Source organism: Sceloporus occidentalis, unplaced genomic scaffold (genome assembly GCF_023333645.1).
Source record: "Sceloporus occidentalis isolate IW3139 unplaced genomic scaffold, rSceOcc1.0.p SCAF_21, whole genome shotgun sequence".
Classification (NCBI taxonomy): Eukaryota; Metazoa; Chordata; class Lepidosauria; order Squamata; family Phrynosomatidae; genus Sceloporus; species Sceloporus occidentalis.
Window position 1 is genome coordinate 6,670,757 of NW_028317001.1, and position 15,347 is coordinate 6,686,103.

The following is a 15,347-nucleotide window of genomic DNA, read 5'->3' on the forward strand; positions in this document are numbered from 1 at the left end:
ACACTCTCAGTACTCAGATTCAAATTGATCCAGTATGATCTTACTCATGGACACCTCACTTATAGCCTCCGCAATAATGCTGATGTCCAAGTTGGCTCTTATCTGAGAGATATTATCTGTGAAATAGTCATTTAAAGTATCATAGAGAGCTGTGGAAGGCTCTAATAATGGGTTCCGGGAGGAAGGTGCCTGAAACAGGTCCCAAATCCCCCCCCCGGACTTCAGCAGTCCCTTTATGCTTCTCTTCCCTTGGCACCTTCATTCCTTTCAGATGCCCCAAAGACCCCTTCTCAGCATGCGCAGGGATCGTAAGGCCTTTGCTGCTGCTGCTGCTGTTTATTCCATTGTCGGCCTTTGGAAGAAGGGAAGGACTACAGCCTTTTTTCCTTCCTTCTGGAATGGAGCCCAAGCTGCGGAGCTGGAGTCAGGGGGGAAAGGCTGGGAAGGCTCTGCTTTGTACATATAGCTCTGTCTCTCTGAGTATATATGTGTGTTTGCCTCTGTTTTTATGACTGGGAAAGGAGCTGAGGGCTGAGGAGAGAAGAAAGGGTACATTTTGTGCAAATGCAGAATTTCTGTACACCAATGAGTCCAGTGTGTTGAAACAACAAAAACTTTATTTCAAACACATAATCAGAAATTCAGTGTTTAAGTCAGAGCTGCCTTCCCCAAACCAAACATTAAAACCACAAAACCTAAAACATCACACTTGTCCACACCTGCCCCCTCCCTCCAATTCCCACAGTCTATGTCCCACAGATAACAAGGCCCCCTTTGCCATTCCCACAAACTAGCCCTTTCTGTTAATACCTGTCCCCAACTTTCTTCAGCCAACATCCCACAAATTCCAAATGCTATCATTCCCATAACTGTTCTAACCAGCTGCAGCCAATCCCACCCCTCTGTTTAACTAACCTATTCCACCACCATGATCCCCACTCAAATTTATAAACGAAAGCAATAATCTATAATAAAGGCAATTAAAACCTCAAAATAACAAAATATAATTGAAAAACATAAACAGGCATATGGACACACAAACCTAACACACGAAATCACAAGGGCTTTTTCTTATCACCACAAGATTTAAAATATATTCTTTGTTTTGCTTCTTGATGAATATAATGTTAGTTCATTTCTGGAATTTGTGTGGCTTCTCTCCTGTGTGGACTTTCTGATGTCTTTCTAGGTTTGACTTCAAAGAAAAACATTTCCCACAATGCTTGCATTTGTGTGGCTTCTCTCCTGTGTGGACTCTCTGATGTGTCACTAGGTTTGACTTGGAAGAAAAACATTTCCCACAACCCTGGCATTTGTTTGGGTTCTCTCCTGTGTGGACTCTCTGATGTGCCAATAGATTTGACTTGGAAGAAAAACATTTCCCACAACCCTGGCATTTGTTTGGGTTCTCTCCTGTGTGGACTCTCTGATGTGCCAATAGATTTGACTTGGAAGAAAAACATTTCCCACAATGCTGGCATTTGTATGGCTTCTCTCCTGTGTGGACTCTCTGATGTGCCAATAGGTATGACTTCGAAGAAAAACATTTCCCACAATGCTGGCATTTGTAAGGCTTCTCTCCTGTGTGGACTCTCTGATGTGCCAATAGGTATGACTTTGAAGAAAAACATTTCCCACAACGCTGGCATTTGTATGGCTTCTCTCCTGTGTGGATTCTCTGATGTGCCAATAGGTTTGACTTTGAAGAAAAACATTTCCCACAACGCTGGCATTTGTATGGCTTCTCTCCTGTGTGGACTCTCTGATGTCTCACTAGGTGTGCCTTTGAAGAAAAACATTTCCCACAATGCTGGCATTTATGTGGCTTCTCTCCTGTGTGGACTCTTCGATGCATGACAAGGACTGACTTGTAGGCAAAACACTTCCCACAATGTTGGCATTTGTATGGCTTCTCTCCTGTGTGGACTCTCTCGTGAGTGACAAATTCTTCTGTAAAGGAGGACAATGACAGACAAGACTGAATGTCAGTGTTAAGAGAGGAAAGGGTTACGCCAAGATTTAGCCCCACGTTCATCCCTCCCTATTTGAGATTAAATTAATAATGTTGGTGTGAGTGACCTGAGCATGACCCTGTTCTGGATGCCCCAAATCCATATAATGACTGTATCCTTACTCAGAGCTACCAAAGAAGAAATTGAAGGGGAACTGTCATGAGGAAATCAGTAGAAGCAGATAGTCAGGCATTTGAAAAATATTCCAATATATATATGTAAAAATACTTTGATTGAAAAGTGGCATGATTTCCTGTGAGATTGCCATAGAGTCTTGAGTCAGAGCACATGGCATGATGCAAGCTAACTGCAGAGGATGCTTCATGCTGTGTGGCACCAGGAGATGACTTACAAACAATATAGTATACAGCTCACATGTGGATTGATGTGGGTTGGAGTTGTGTGTACAAGAGATTGTGAAGTTGATGAAAGTCAGAGAGGAGAGCTGGTACATATTTGTTTTCTATTGCAACTCAAGCTAAAGAACCTCCAAGGACATGGAGGAAATCAACTGTGTCTGTGAGTTATTTTTAAGTGTGGAAAGTGGTTAATGCATTGCCAATGCCTATATCTGGAGATTTGCTACTGTATTCTGCTATGTTATTATTGAACTCTGTGTGGGCAAGAAGGAAAGCCAGAATCAATTGGACAATATTAACGGACAGCGAAGAAAGAGGAGGATTAGGGATGCCAAATTTGAAATTATATTTTTATGCATGTTGCTTGGAATGGATAACAAAACGGGTGGAATTAAAGGATGAGCAATTATTAGATTTAGAGGGATTTAATCTAAGATACGGGTGGTGGAATAAAGTTGAACTAAACAAGGAATTCAAAGAGCATATTGTAAGGAAAGCATTATATAAAGTATGGACAAAATACAAGGAAAAATATTATACAAAGTTACCAGAGTGGGCTTCTCCTCATGAAGCAATATTAAAGAAGGGCAGGATTGAGGGAAGAGATTGGCTAAAATATAAAGATTATGTAAAGATAATAGAGGGGAAAATTACAAAGAAATCTAGGGAAGAAATGCTAAAAGAGGGAATTAAAATAGATTGGTATTTATATTACCAATTAACGGAAAAATATAAAGCAGACAGAAAAAATGTTGGTATAACGTTAAAGAAACAGAATTGGATGTAATATGGATGGATAAGGATAAGAAAAAAATAACAAATTTCTATAATCTAATTTTGAGGCTTGAATTGGAACAAGAACAAATTAAGCATTGTATGATTGTATGGGCACAGAATATAGGGAAGAACATACAGTACGAGGCGTAGAAAAGAGCTTGGGGACAGGATTTAAAATTTACATTGTGTATGGATCTAAAAGAAAATTTCTACAAAATGATGCACAGATGGTATATGACACCGAATAGATTAGCGAAAATATATACAAAAGATAGAGGAAAATGTTGGAAATGTGAACGAATTACGGGAAGTTTTTTCCACATGTGGTGGAGTTGTCCTCTGATAAAAAAATTCTGGAGAAAAGTACACAAGAAAATTGAAATAATTATACAATTGGAATTCCCTCTGGTTCCGGAGCTCTGTCTTTTAAACATAGTAGAAAACAAGGATTTAAGACCAAAATTGAAACCATTATTATATTTAATCACCGCTGCCAGAATAACAATTGCCAAAGTCTGGAGAAATAAGGAAGTGCCGAAAGTGGAGGATTGGTTAGGAAAGTGTTTAGAAATTATAGAAATGGATACCATAACTTTGAAATTAAAAGATGAAACACGAGAAGAAGATAATTTAATTTGGTTGAGAATAAGAGAATTGTTTCAAAAGGGAAAGGTTAAATAAGGTAATAAGGAGTGAAGGTAAATTATGTTAGATACGTGATACCGTTGCTGTGTAGTATTATAGATAAAGAGTTAATTATTGTATAAACTTAGGATTTAAGCAAAATAGAATGAAAGACGATGAGATAAGGAAGTAAGGATGATAGATCTTTGAGAAATAGAGATTTTATAGCTAATAATTAAGCAGTAAGTGAAATAGAAAGTGAGGGGGTGGGTGGGGGAGGGGAGGGTTAAGAAATATTGGAATAAGAATTTGGAAATGTTTTGGTACTGCCCTTTTTATTTTATTTTTTTCCCCTATTTCATTATAAATTTATTAAATTTTAGTACAAACTTTAGCACTGCCCTTTTTATGTTGTAAATAATTTCAATAAAGATTAAAAAAAATTATTGAACTCTGAGAGTGTCGGCTTCAGACTGTGCTACACATTGGCTTTGAATGGGACCAGAATTCAGAGCCAAGAAGGATCTAAGAGCCGGTGTGACAATCCTGTTTGGCTGAAGTATTTCCACCAAGCACCCATTGCATTTATTTCAGTTTCAGACAATTCTTTTCCCACCCAGGAAACATCCTAAAGCAATTTAAACCTTTTCGAATGTTCGGTTTTTGCCCCCAAGCAACAATTTCAGTATAAATATCAGCCCCAACTGGCTGTTCTTCAGCATCAGTCCAGTTGCAGACAGACACTCCATTGGTTTACATTGCTAAACACCTCTCTACACTCGCCAGCCCCACTTGCTATAGCAGTTACTGACTTCTCTCCCCATTCTGGACCCACAGCAATTGGAATCAAGATCCATCTAGGTAATGTATTACCATTAGCAAAGCCTTACACTATTCACCACTCCCACCTTTGTTACCTAGTTCTTGCATGTGGTGCGTGAACACCTATATGTGTATATCTGTTTGTGCGTGCATGTATTTTGCTTTCCCCCTAAATAAAACACAAAAGCCTATCTGAAATGCCTCTGGAGTTGTGTGTGCTTCTGGGCCTGGTATAGTTGGGATGAATCCCGCGGTCACTGTTGCCTCAATCTCTCCTTTGAGCTAAGTATGAAATTCCCCTAAAAGCATAGCACTTGTGTGTGTCCTCCCCAGACTCCAGCATTTCGAGTGACAAAGGGCCTCTGGAATCAACCACAGAGCTAAGAAAGCTCAGGTTGGAAAAGAAACATGAGAGGAAAAGGAATTTTTGTGATACCCTTTCCTCTCTTCATAGACATTGCTCATAATTGCTAAATGGAACCCTTAATATGTATGAAAACAAGGGCCTGATTTCGAGTTCAGTTCTTAAGTTTAGTGCTCTACATGGGGCTACCTTTGTACCAAGTTTGGAAGCTTCAGTGAGTTGAAAACGTGGCAGCCAGATTGGTCACCAGAACATCTAGGTCAGACCATATAACACCAGTATCCCTACATTGGCTGCCAATTAGCTTCCGGGCGCAATACCAAGCGTTGCTTATTACCTTTAAAGCCCGACATGGCTTGGGCCTGAGCTACTTGAGGGAAGGCCTCTCCCTACACCATCCGCCCCTCACTCTCAGAACATCTGGGAAGAATCTATTAGATTACCCAAAGGTCAGGCTAAGAACAATTTCTCACAGAGCATACACAGCCATGGCCCCCAAGTTATGCAGCAACTTGCCGGAGGAGATCCATCTTAACACCACCTTGGATGCTTTCAAGAAAGACGGATCCCTTCCGACAGGCTTACCCAGCTGACCTCTTGTAAAGAACTTAAGGAAAAATCCCACTTCTGATCACAACTGTGCATTTTAAATGATGTTTTTATTTGTCCCAAATTGAGTTTTAAGCGTTTTGTTGTTTTACTGTGTGTAAATTGGATGCTATTGTTGTTTTGTGGCTATTTTACGGTTGTAATACCGCCTCACTCCATTGAGAGAGGCAGGTAAATACAAATAAAACTTATTATTATTATTATAAGTATATTCTGTGAGGTTGGTGGCTGCCTCCCAATCCCCAAGGCCCCTCTCCTGGCCCTTCCCAGAGGTCCCTTTCTCTCCGCACAGAGCTAGGAAATCCTGGCTTTGCTCCTGCCTTCCCCTCCTGGATCCCATAGGCCTAGAATCATAGAGATGGAAGAGACTACAAGGGCCATCCAGTCCAACCACATTCTGCCATGTAGGAATCAAAGCATCCCTGACAGATGGCCATCCAGCCTCTGTTTGAAGATCTCTAAGAAAGGAGACTCCACCTAAATCTCAGAGGGAGTTTCTTCCATTGTCGAACAGACCTTACTGTCAGGAAGTTCCTTCTAATGTTGAAGTGGAATCTCTTTTACTGCAGTTTGCATCCATTGTTCCGTGTTTTAGTCTCTGGAGCAGCAGAAAACAAGCTTGACATTACTTCAAATATTTAAACAGGGCTATCATATAACCTCTTAACCTTCTCTTCTCCAGCCTAAACATCCCTAGTTACCCAAGTCGTTCCTCATAGTTTCCAAATCCTGCACCATTTTAGTCGCCCTCCTTTGGACATGCTCCAGTTTCTCCACATCCTTTTTGAATTGTGGTGCCCAGAACTGGACACAATATTCCAGGTGAGGCCTGACCAAAGCAGAATACCATGGCACTATAACTTCCCTTGATCCTGACACTATACTTCTATTGATGCAACCTAAAATCGCATTGGCCTTGTTAGCTGCCGCATCACACTGTTGACTCATGTTCAACTTGTGGTTTATTTGGACTCCTAGATCGCTTTCACACGTAGTTTCATTCAGCCAGGTGTCCCCCATCCTATATCTGTTATTTCATCTCCCTCTTAAGCCTGATCCCCTTCCCTTTCTCCCTCCGCTCTCCAACCTTCCTTCTTGCCCATCTGCACTGCTTCAGTATTTCACCTTCACCATCTCTTTCCTGCCTTTCTGTTTTTCACATTCGCTCTTTCTCTCTATCACAGACACACACCCATTTATGTGATGCATAAAAGCGACACTTTGAGGCTCATTTGTTGAGAAAGGCAGGATAATCCATATACAAATTACTCATTGGGAAAGGCAAAGCAAGGGGGCTGGGACCTGGACTTCTGTTTTGGTGAGGATCAAGCACCAGGGAGCAGTATTAAGACATCTCTAAGACAGGGATGGGCTACTGTTGGGGATTGGGGGCATCACATTGGCCCCCTGGGGATCTCAGGGGCAACCACACATTGTATTGCCTTAAAATAGGAATAAAGTTTTGTGCCTCAGTATCTCATTGCATCCCTTTTGGGAAGTGAAGCAGAACCTCAAAAGGCTGGAAGAGGGCCAAAAAAGGAAAAATACTCAGAGATGTGCTACCATTTCAATGAGAAATGCATTACTGGTAATCTCCATGCTGTCTTCCTACAAAATCCTAGCTTTGGTGAGATATCTGGGGCCAGAACTTAGCTTCAGAATTAAAAAGTCCTTTGCTTCCACCAAAAGGTTTATTGAGAAACTCAGGCAAAAGGATCCATTAATAAGTCTAAGCTGTCTCTGAAGTGTCTAAACCTTTTCCCTCCGTCATGAACTACCTTCACACTCCTCCCTTTTCCTCCCCTTCAGCCCCTAACCAGCCCGGCTGCCAAGGTACCTCTTGCCTTCTTCTTCCACCGTTCACATGCGCCTCTCCCCACTGGGGCATGTCTGCCACCCAGAGTTCACAGACCAGGCAGTTAATACCCTCCACAACTGCTTCCCTTCCCCGAAGCCATTCTAGGCCCCAATATCCTTAGTAACTACTTAAAACTACTAGCATTTAAACTACTAACAATCCCCCCTAAACCCCAATACTATTCTGGATGAACCACAGAACCTGCTTCTGACAATTGGCAGTTTACAATACAGTATTTAGAATCCTTATAAAGTGGAGAGCAATAGTGCCTCACTAAACTACAAATTCAAATATTCTACAGGATTTTGCTATCACAATTAAACTATGCTTCAAAGGGATCTAGGACTCCTAGTAGACCACAAGTTGAACTTGGACCAACAGTGTGATGCGGCAGCTAAAAAGGCCAATGTGATTCTAGGCTGCATCAATACGAGTATAGTTTCTAGATCAAGGGAAGTAATAGTGCCACTCTATTTAGCTTTGGTCCGGCCTTACTTGGAATAATCCTGTGTCCAGTTCTGGCCTCCGAAATTCAAAAAGGATGTTGACAGGTTGGAACATGCCCAGAGGAGGGCAACCAAAATGGTGAAGGATCTGGAAACCATCAAGCCCTATGAGGAGCGGCTTAGAGAGCTGGGTATGTTTACTCTGGAGAAAAGAAAATTAACAGCGGATATGATATCCAGGTTTAAATATTGGAAAGGGTCGTATTGAAAATGGAGCAATCTTGCTTTCTGCTGCTACAGAGAAAAAGAGACACCACAATGGATGCAAACGACAGAGAAAGAGGTTTCACCTAAACATTAGGAGGAACTTTGGGACAGTAAGAGCTCTTCGACAGTGGAATATACTTCCTTAGAGTTTTGTGGAGTTCTCTTCTTTGGAGGCCTTTAAACAGAGGCTGGATGGTGCTTGGAATGTGTATTCCTGCATGGCAGAAGTGGGTTGAACTGGATGGCCCTTGTGGTCTATTTCAACTCTATGATTTTATAATGCTAGTGGATTCCGGTTCCTTACCCACAGAGGCCACATTCTTATAATTCTCTATCATGACATAACTGTACATCAGTCTCTGCTTCTTCGTCAACAGTTTCCATTCGTCCTCTGTGAAATATATCGCCACATCAGCAAAGGTCACCTGCAACAGAAAATAGCCCTCATCCACAGAGTGATTAAGCAAAAGGGGAGGAAAGCACATGGTGCATCCAAATATTATTTGATCACTTTAGAATTCAGTCCAGGAAATAAACTTTAAATGCTGTCAGCAAGAAAAAAGCTACTGCCTTTGAAATCCAGTTTGTCTCGAATCTTTTCAATATAATATACAATATAGTTTAGGCCATGGCTGGGATACTGAGGATGGATTAGGATACTGACTGTCCCAACACATATAGTACATTTAGCCACCAAAGAATTATAGTGCATTTAGACATTTCTTGCCAGGTTTCGGAGGCAAATGTCATTTTTATAAAGCAGTTCTGGGGAGCACTCTGGGCCTAAGGGTCACTGGGCCCAACCCCAATTTATATCCAGAGACATTCTCCCATGGTCCCCAACATTTCATTGATGGGAAAAACAAGACACATATGGACAAGCAACCCAGAAGGCAGTGAAGATGGCCAAAGTTGTTTATGAGGAAGATCACACAAGCTAGGAAAGGCACAGCAATTTGCTGTTGCTTCAGCCTCCTGGGAAGGGCCATATCCAGTTTCCTTCTTTCCTCTCCTCTCCCCACTTTTGAGCTGAACTGAAGTGAGCTGAGAAAGGGGAAAGTGGGAGGAGGATAGACCAACTGGGACATTTTTAAAAGCCCCTGAATAAGTGGGGTGACAGAGGATTAACCAGGACTGTCTCTGCCAAACTCTGACAGTACAGTGGACCCTTTTTATACGCTGGGGTTTGGTTCCAAGGTCCCCCGTGTATAACAAAATCAGTGTATGCCGAAGTCCCATTACATATAATGACATAGCAAAATGGTGTCCCTTATAAAAAATGGAAAATCAAGGTAAATTTATACTTTTTTGGAACATTTTCAATCCGTGTATGCTTGAATCCGTGTATAAAAAATCAGTGTATAAGAAGGGCCGACTGTATTTTATTTGCTTCCTTTCACAAACTGGCCCAGCAGCGACACAGATGAAGCTAATAGGATAGTCACTCACCAAAGAGCTGTTGTATCTTGGCAGCCTCTTTCTGTTGGAGCCCAACTCCCTCCGCTTGGCCTCTGTGTCGGCCATCAGGTGGTGAAGGGGTCCTGGTGGCCTGCACTTGGTCACTTCCAGAAAGAGAGGCCCCAAAGCCGTGTACAAGGAGGCCGAGATGAGGTTCCTGAGACAAGAGACAGGGTTAGGATTGGCTTGGCAAGAAACCCTGCAGCACTCAAAGACACAGAGAACAGCATCCTGCTGGTGACATACGCAGGTGACATATGCCTCCTTTGGGCCGATGCAGAGGTGTGTATCCTCTTCCTCCCTCTGCACCAAACGAAGCTTCCCAGACCTAGCATAGATTCACTGCAGCTCCCCTACACAACAGATACTCCATGCCTTCTTAGAGTGGTTGGAGATTAGGGGATGGGGAATTGGAGAGGGCCCTGGTTATGTCCCCGTAGTTAGATGTGAAATGAGTGCATCATAAATAAATAAATCATCTGCTGAAACCTCCAGAGTTCCCCAGTGCTTTTCCCCATCATCAGCCCTTTTCCCAAGAAGGCTGCATCTGCACTATAGAAATAAGGCACTTTGACACCGGTTTAACCACTCAGTGCTATGGAATCCTGGGATTTTACATTCTCTGCCAGAGAGCTCTGGTGCCACAAAAAACTACAAATCCCAAGATTCCACAAAATGGAGCCAGGAGAGTTAAAGCGGTTTCAAACTGGATTATTTCTTCAGTGCAGATACAGCCAGAGTTGGTTGTAAAAGGGTAGAAGCACCCAAGTCTTGTTTAATTCTTGGTAATATGAGTTATTCTGGTCTGCCTCCTTCCTTCTTGCCTGAAAATCTATTAATAAGAAAACTGGATCCTCCCAAAGAAGCTACATTTGGCCTTGTTTGGGGGACTATCCTCCTCTTAGAAGCCAAAGCCCAGTGTTTGTGAAGAATAATAATAATAAGGCTTGTGTTAAAACTATCCTCCCGTTTTCTGATCCCTTTTAAAACCCATGTTCCCCAGAAGGAACAGAGCTGTGTAATAAGAAAACTCGCTCAGAAAAGAGACACAAAAGAGACACAAAGGGACACACTTCCTTCCTTTTGGCCCAAGGAGCCTGGCCTCCTTCTCTCTCTGGAGCCTCAGGAGAGAAAGAGGAGCCTCTGTTCAACTGAGGCTCAGAGAAGGTTCTGGAACAAAATGGCCACTGGAACACAAAATGGATGCCAGAACACAAGATAGCCAGGGATGGTGGAAGGGACAGGGGTTCCAGCCAATCAGAGCCAGGGATGGTGGGAGGGACAGGCATTGCAACCAATCAGGGCCAGGGATGGTGGGAGGGACTGGGATTCCAGCCAATCAGGGCCAGGGATGGAGGGAGGGACTGGGATTCCAGCCAATCAGGGCCAGGGATGGTGGGAGGGACTGGGATACCAGCCAATCAGGGCCAGGGATGGTGGGGGGGACTGGGATTCCAGCCAATCAGGGCCAGGGATGGAGGGAGGGACTGGGATTCCAGCCAATCAGGGCCAGGGATGGTGGGAAGGAGTATGATTCCAGCCAATCAGGGCCAGGGATGATGGGAGTGTGCGGACTCCAGCCAATGGCAGCACCTCAGAGTGTCCTCAGGAGGCAATCATGTGTAAAATACATATCATAAAAGCATCACAAAGTATAGACATTCCAATTGCAGTAATTGCAGGGCAGTTATACTGTTATGACCGGAAGTAAACATATATACAATTATAATTATATATACAGGCTGATGTTGACCAGAACCTGGGGGGTGTATACATGCGCATTCATATGTACTTACATATTTCTCTATGCATTTCCTTATGTTTAAATTGTATGCAAGTAGAAGAGTATATATAAATATATAAATCGTATATATATGATCCAACATATATGTGTACATGTGTTTGCATCTCTCTCTCTCTCTCTCTCTCTCTCTCTCTATATATATATATATATATATATATAAAAATAAATACATGTGCGTACACAGGTATCTATGGGTATGTAGAGATGTATCTATGGGTATTGTATGCAAGATCTATAGACTTTAAACATTCCATGTCTGTGTGTGTGTAGGCTCTTAAAAGTATAAGTCTGAATGCACTTAGATAGAGATGCCTCCACATACATACATATATATACAGATGTATATGCACAAACACACATGCCACATACATCTGTTGTTGTCCATTGTTCTGGTCCGTTGTTCCAGGTGATGCTGGAGAAGAGGCCCTGCCTCCAGCGGAACCAGAGGCTGCAAGCGATGACCAACCCCCCATATTTTAAACCAAACCTTACGGCTGGCAGTGGATCATAACTCCAAGGGCTGTCTCTTATAGTCGAATCGTAATGGGTTAACAAAGGAAGTGTGTCCCCACTGCTTGGTTAGTTCTCTTTCCACTTTCAGGGATCAGTGCAGAAGCTCCAGAAGGTGAAATGAGAGATCACACACCTGTCACCAATCTAGGTGTTCTTCTTTACATCTAGAGTGGTGAGTAAATACAGAATTGGACTATAAAACTTTTAATCAGACACATAAGAGACCAGATCTGGGTTCAAACACTTTGTATGTAACATTTATTCTAACATTAGGGACATTCATTCTAATATATTACATATCAAGAGGCCTCAAATCATGCACACATTCATACAATGCCCATGCACACAAATCTTCCCAGAGGTCGATCAGTTTTCTGAAAGAGCGATGGGTGCCAGTTCCAGCTGATTTTGGCACACTAGCACCATGGTTTTGAAGATTCCTTTATGCTTTTTAATATGTGCATCATTTTTCCTGATGAGTGACTTCTTGTTCCCATTCCATTCTTGTTCTAGTGCTCTTTACATCAAGTTGTGTTATACACAGTCCATTCTTCTTTTAGTACATTCAGTTTCATGTCCTTACATTATGGTGTCTTTATCTTTTGCACATTCAGTTTGAGCTTTTCTTGCTTCTCTGTGCCAGATCCTTCATCTCATACTTCATCTTCTAATTCTGTCACATTCACACATAACACACCTACCCACCATGCTACGTCTTCCTGTATGGCAGGGGCTTGGACTCGATGGCACTTGTGGTGCCTTACAAAGCCAGAATCCTATAAATCCATGCTTTGTCATCCTGTGTGTCGGGGGTTGGACTGCATGGGTCCTGTGGTCCATTCTTATTCTAGAATTCTATAAAAAAAATAAAAACAACAACAACAACACAACAACATACAAAACTCAATAACTTTATGAACAGACAACCCTTAAAAACAAAATCACAAGGGCTTTCTCTTATCACCAATGCATTGAAAATATTTTTCTTGTAATACTTCTTAACAAAAACAGTGTTAGTTCACTGCTGGCATTTATGTGCTTTCTCTCCTGCATGGACTCTCTGATGTATCATTATGTATGACTTCGAAGAGAAACATTTCCCACAATGCTGGCATTTGTATGGCTTCTCTCCTGTGTGGATTCTCTGATGTTTCACTAGGTCTGACTTCTGAGAGAAACGTTTCCCACAATGCTGGCATTTGTGTGGCTTCTCTCCTGTGTGGACTCTCTGATGTGTCACTAGGTTGGGCTTCTGAGAAAAACCTTTCCCACAACGCTGGCATTTGTATGGCTTCTCTCCTGTGTGGACTCTCTGATGTCTCACTAGGTGTGATTTCGAAGAAAAACATTTCCCACAATTCTGGCATTTGTATGGCTTCTCTCCTGTGTGGACTCTCTGATGTCTCACAAGGTCTGACTTTGAAGGAAAACATTTCCCACAGTGCTGGCATTTATGTGGCCTCTCACATGTATGGACTCTCTCAAGACTGACATGTTCTTCTGAAAAGAAAGAAAAAAAGAACAATGACAGACAAGACTGACTCTCTGAATCAAGAGAGGAATGTGTTACCCCAAGATTTAGCCACCTGTTAACCCTTCTCTATTTGATATAAAATTGATAAAGTTGGAGTGGGTGCCCTGAATTTAGCATTTTTGCAGGTATGGATCCCTACTCATAGGAGGTAGCAAAGAAGAGATTGTAGGAGAACCTGCCTTGAGAAAATGAATGGATTTAGCTGCATGATCCATTTATGTCTGTAGAGGTTGAAGGGATTATGGCTAAGGAATGGGACTGGAAGGAAATAGTCAGAAAAAGGCTCTGAGAATCAGTGTGCTAATCCCTTTTGTCTGAGGTACTTGCACCAATAATAATAATGATGATGATGATTTATTTATAGCCTGCCCAATCACAAGGAATCCGGGTGGGTTACAACAATAAAAATAAAGAGAATAAAATAAAATACAAAAATAAATACAATACAGTAAAATAAAACAGAGCGACGTGAGTTACAGTAAAATTCACAGTTAGGCCTGATGGAAATTGGGCCTGTCTTTTTCACTCCCTCCTAGGTCTGATGATGACAGTTGGGGCGGAGGGAGGGCTCTTCTTTTTGAGGCCAGAATATAATTTTAATTTAATTTAATTTAATTTAATTCTCCTCATTAATTTAAGAGAAGAAGTGATGGACAGAGTGAAGGAAGTCACAGTAAATGGGGAGAACTTAAACCAAGCCCTCATTGCATTAAATTTGGTTTCAGACCATTCTTTCCTCACCCAGGAAACATTCTAAAGCAATTTAAACCTTTTTGTACCCTCAGTTTCTGCCACTAAGCAACAATTACAGCATAAATATCTGCTCCTAGTGGCTGTTCTTCAGCCTCAGTCCAGTTTCAGGCAGACACTCTGCTCCCTATTGCATGGGGTAAGAAAGCCAGGGTACCTTTCCCAAACAGAATTTTAATTCGGGCTATGTCCGGGTCCAATCTTATGTAAATCACTGCCGAATCTATTGGCCAAATCCATCCCAGAAGTAGCCTGGGTCCGAGGCATGCTCAGGCATCCCCCCTCTTTTTTAAGTGGAAGCTTCCAACACTAAAAAAATGGCCGCTGAAGTGCTGTGGGGATTTGGGCTGAATCCAGGATGGATTTGGCTGGTGGATTCAGCGGAGATTCACATATGATAGGAACCGGATGCAGCCCGAATCAGAATTCAATTCAGAAAAGTTAAGCTGTTTTTTTTTATCCCATGCGATAGGGTCCTCTGTCGGTTTACATGGCTAAGCACCTCAATACACTCTCCAACCCCACTTGCCATGGGAGCTACTGACTTTTCTCCCCATTCCGGATTCTCAGCAACTGGGATTGAGATCCATCCAGGCAACATATTACCATTAGCAAAGGCTTACATTTATTCACCACTCCCACCTTTGTTACCTAATTCTCTGTGTGCATGTGTGTGCATTTTGCCTTTCAAATGCCTCTGGAGTTCTGTGTGATTGCAGACCTGCTATAGCTTTGCTGGATCCTGAGGTCACTGTTGCCTCAATCAAACCATATCTCCCCTTTGAGCTAAGTATCTAATTCCCCTAAAAGCATAGCACTTGCAGGTGTCTTCCCCAAACTCCAGCATTTCAGGTAAAAGACCCTAAGCAAGCTCAGGTAGGAAAAAGAAACATTAGAGAAAAAGGAATTTTTGTGTTGCCTCTCCTTTCTTCATAGACATTGTTCATAATTGCTAAATGGAAGCCCTTAATATGTCTGAAAACCAGGGCCTGAACCGGTTCTCACCAGTTCAGTTCTTAAAACCTGTCAGGTTGGTGGCTGCCTCCCAATCCCCAAGGCCCCTCTCTTGACCCTTCCCAGAGGTCCTTTCCTGTCCACATACCTCACCTTATTTCCCCTCACCTTCCCACTAGGGCCCTCCGTTCTGGTA

General features: G+C 42.3%; 1 pseudogene across 1 annotated transcript in view; it reads right to left on the reverse strand.

The window, feature by feature from the left end:
• Window positions 1-1,104: 1,104 nt before the first annotated feature.
• Window positions 1,105-15,347, reverse strand: part of LOC149301500 (uncharacterized) — a 73,265-nt pseudogene continuing 59,022 nt past the window's right edge. The window contains exons 4-8 of the transcript XR_016272240.1: window positions 12,944-13,373; window positions 11,581-11,588; window positions 9,588-9,753; window positions 8,443-8,563; window positions 1,105-1,950 (exon numbers count right to left, since the gene is read on the reverse strand). The product of XR_016272240.1 is annotated as an uncharacterized LOC149301500 (transcript). The remainder of the gene's footprint in view (window positions 1,951-8,442; window positions 8,564-9,587; window positions 9,754-11,580; window positions 11,589-12,943; window positions 13,374-15,347) is intronic.